We start from the raw sequence: 4,507 nt of genomic DNA, 5'->3' as shown, positions 1-4,507 counted from the left end.
ACTCTATCCAATTTGGGCTGATATTACATATATGGTGAACAATAACCATAAAATCGGATGAAGATATATCGAAGGTATAAAAAAATCGGAACCGATCTCGATAAAATTCTTCAGAAGTTTTCGAGCTGTATCTGATGTCCGGTATCAAATATCATTGTTTTGGAGTGCATATTAGATATGTTAGCGACTTTAACACCAAAGCAGATGAAACATAGCTATAGCTATATCTGAACCGATTTGAAGTACTGGCTTCTAGGCTGAATTCTGTCGGATGTGCCAAGATTCCGTTCATTTAGGCTGATATTAGGTATTTAGTGCACAATAAACCTGATATCGGATAAAGATATATGGGGCTATATCCAAATCTGAACGGAACTTTGAAACACTTATTTCTGAGATGCCAGGTACAAGAGATCATTATGTTGGAGTGCATATTACGATTGTGAGGGACTCAAAAACCCCAATTCGAATTAAACATATATATGGGAGCTATAGCTATATTTGAACCGATTTTTACCTAATTTGAATCACTGGTTTCTAGGATGAGTTCAGTCGGAATTGCCAAATTCAGTGCATTTGGGAAATCTGATATTGGATAAAGATATACATGGGAGCTATATCAAAATCAGAGCAGACTTTAATAAGATTTGAGAGAGGTATTTTTGAGCTCTATAAGTCTATAATTGTATGAAACATATATGTGTAAGCTATAGCCATATCTGAAAAGATTTTGACGTACTTTCTTCTAGACTGAATTCAGTCGGATATGCCAAAATTCAGGTCATTTGCACTGATATTGGCCATTTGGTGCACAATTAACACGAAATCGTATGAAGACATACCTGGGAGCTATATCTAAATTTTAACCGATTCTCAACAATTTCAATAGTCTTTTCATCTCAATCGGATAATAAATGTGACGTGCATTTTGTAAAAATGCATGGAAAAACGGATGTACGGAGTGACTGAAATACATGAATCGACTCAGAAAGTGATTCCATAAAGATCCTCAAAAGTAACTATGGGTCTATCTCGCTTTCGTCTCCCTGTTACAAAAAAAATGCACAAAGACATAATACCCTTGCCACTACAGGGTGAGATGAAAAAACTGCAACCAACTTGAGACTGCTGTCATGTCTTAGCCACAAGTGGCTATTGTTAGATCTCTCTAGCATTTAAATGTGAATAAATATTTTGTGTCTCGTACCATCACTCGTTACCGTGATACTGGTAGCGTAGCCCGACGTCAAGGAAGTGGACGCAAAAAAACAGCAACATCAGCAGAAATTGTTCGAAAAGTAAAAACCGACTTGATCGAAATCCGGGTCGCAGTACCTGAAAAATGACTAGTGAGTTGAACATATCGCAATATTCCATTCGGCAAAAATTGAAAAATGAGCACGGGGTAAAGCCATTGAAATTCCAAAAGTGTAAGAACTTACACCGCAACTGAAAGAAAATAGACTAAAAAGCTTCGCTTGGCCGAAAGTGGTAAACTTTCGAATTTGATTTTCTCCGATGAGAAAACATTCGTTGTCCAGCAGTTTGTAAACAAACAAAATGATCGTGTTTACTTGCTCGGCTGAAAATGTGCACCTTCGGTTGGCAACCAGAAGTCAAGCGCCGGCCATGGTGATGGTGTGGGCCGCAAGCGATGGTCGTTCTCCGCTCGTATTAATCGACTGTGGCATCTGAATAAACGCCGAATATTGGGCACACATACATTTTGGCCGCAGACCTTGGACATTCAAAGAGAACTCAGCAACATACCACTCAGCACGCGCCATCGAAGAATGGTTACAAAATGAGGTTCCTCGCTTCATTTCCAGCGCACAATGGCCCCCAAATTCTCCGGATACAATTCCGTTGGACTATTGTGTCTGGATATCAAAATATTAAAGTGTCGATCACCTCAAGCAAGCGCTTCGCCGGGAATGGACCAAAATACCGCAGAGCAACATTCGGGCAGCGTGTGATGGTTTCATTGGCCATTTAAAGGCCATAATTCTTGTCAAAGGTGACCAATTCGAACAAATCCAAACTTATTCTAAAATTTTATGCTATTTCCGACATTTTTTGCATTTATTCAATAAAATTTAAAAAAAAAAAAAAATGTAAAAATTATGGCGTTTGACTTTGTTGCAGTTTTTTCTCACCCTGTATGAAGTGTAGGGTATAAATAGAATCCGTTAAAAATTCTGTTAAAATTTTAAAAATACCGGATACAGGAAGTTGCCATTATTTTGGGATCTATACGAAGGTGTGACAATTTTCTCTCTTGTTTGGTTGTACCCGGTAAATAATGTAGCTAAAATCAATCAAAATATCGAATATCGGGTGGTATCGTTATATGGGGGCTATACGATAACGTGGACCAACATGGTATATTTACGAACTTAACCTGTGGGCAAAATTCTAGCCTTCTATCTCAATTCGTTCGAAAGATAGCGTGATTACAAAAGACAAACAGACGCTGATCAAGAACATATATACTTTTTGGGAGTACATGAGTATTTGAAGGAGTTACAAATGGAATGACAAAGTCAATATAACCTCTATAGTATGGTGGAGGGTATAGAAAAGTAATAGCTACAAATATTAAATTCTTTCAAAATTTGCAATATTTGATTTTCATTGATAGCGTTTTAAATTTTTTAAAATTTCAAATTATAGAGGGAGAATGTTGGGGGTATATTTGGTAACATTTTATTTATCAATCTGGAAACAATCTCTTCAACCCATCTAAATATAGTTTGTCAATGGCTTGATTATTATCACGTTTTTGTTCGATATAAATAGTTTATGGGCTTCTTCAGCGTTTTATCATTTATTTATTGCTTTATTATTATGCATTCCATTCCATATTCCATTGTATGTCTCATTCGATAAACGGATTGCGTCTTTCATCACCGATGGTTTGCGGCAATGTCGAGAGAATTATGCACCTTGCAAATAAAGCCCTCTTGCAGATTTTTTTTTTTTTGTATTTTTGGATAGAGTGAAAGGTATCTCCGCATTTTTGTTTGTATGTAAATTATAACGGCATAACAATAGCATTATAACATCGATGTGGCACAAGCGTCTTTAATTTGTCTAGGTCAGTCAATTTGTTTGCGTGTGATGCTGATAAAAGGCAACTCGAGATGGCAAACACAAAACAACAAATTATGATCGCGTTGATATGCTTCTGTTTGTTTGTTTGTTACAATCGGGTTTGTGAAGATTATCAAAAATATTTGATTAATTGTTAACAAATTATTTAAATTGGACATAAGGAAACACAAGCCATAAAAACAAAAGAAGATCGTTAACGTGATAACGTCTTTAATCTCGGACATTACATGCATTTAAACTTGTGAAGTTCCAGATGGGGTGTTGAAGTGTATGTTTTTTCACGGGAGTGCAGTCATATTAAATGAGGGCCTTTTTTAAAATAAACGTCAACAATAAGCGGCAAACTTGATGGTCGGTTTAGTTAAAACATTTCAGCACAAGATAATTAATGGACTTATGAGAATCTTTAGAAGTCGTTTAGTGTACAGGCAGGGCAAGTTCAAAGATGGTCTATATAGGTCCGCAATATCGTATATCCCCCTACAACGGTACTTCCTTATATTCGATATTTTGATTATTTTAGGCACATTTTTCCAAATTTGCCTATGCAGGTCCACGTCATCGTATACAAACGGCTATATTCGGTATTTTTAAGATTATAACAGAATTTTTAACGCATATTATTTTTTTTTAATTGCCAAATTCGTTCCAAATGGTGGAGGGTATTCAAAGTTTGACCCGGTCGAACTTATAGCTTTTTTACTTGTTTTTTTTTAATGTGTTCTCATCTTTCAGCTGAAGCACGATTAGTATAGAATATTAAATTGACAAAAGTCATGCGATATAAAAAATTAGGTAAAAAAAAATTGTCTACCCAAATTATCAGATTGCTGTCAATACCTTGGGTACCATATATCAAAAATTCAAGAATTCGAGGACATTTTAATTTGGTAATTTCAAACCAGTAAACAAAGGTCAAAAGTCGGGCGGGCCGACTATTTATACCCTACACCACTATGCGTATCTAGTAGAGCCCCCTTAACACTATTTAGGAACTATATCCAAACCTAAATCGATTTTCAACAAATTTGACGATGGCTTTTGTAACTCTTGTAGCAAAGAACATGTATGATCTGATTTCGATAAAGATTATATTAAAAATATATGCGGAAGATATATCCAAATCTGAACAGATTTAAAATCAACTATTTTTGGGATTTATCTGATATCTGGTACCAAATATCATTCCTGTGGAGTGCATATTATGTGAGGGACTTAAAGACCAAATCGGATTAAATATATATATGGGAGCTATGGCTGTATCTGAACCGATTTTTACTAAAATTGGTGTACTTGCTTCTAGGCTGAATTCGGTCCGAGTTGCCAAAATTCATGCCATTTGTGCTGATATTGGCCATTTGGTGCACAATTAACCCGAAATCGAAGATATATA

This window comes from Musca domestica, unplaced genomic scaffold (assembly GCF_030504385.1).
Source record: "Musca domestica strain aabys unplaced genomic scaffold, Musca_domestica.polishedcontigs.V.1.1 45, whole genome shotgun sequence".
Taxonomy (NCBI): domain Eukaryota; kingdom Metazoa; phylum Arthropoda; class Insecta; order Diptera; family Muscidae; genus Musca; species Musca domestica.
Note: the sequence above shows the minus strand (reverse complement) of the source record.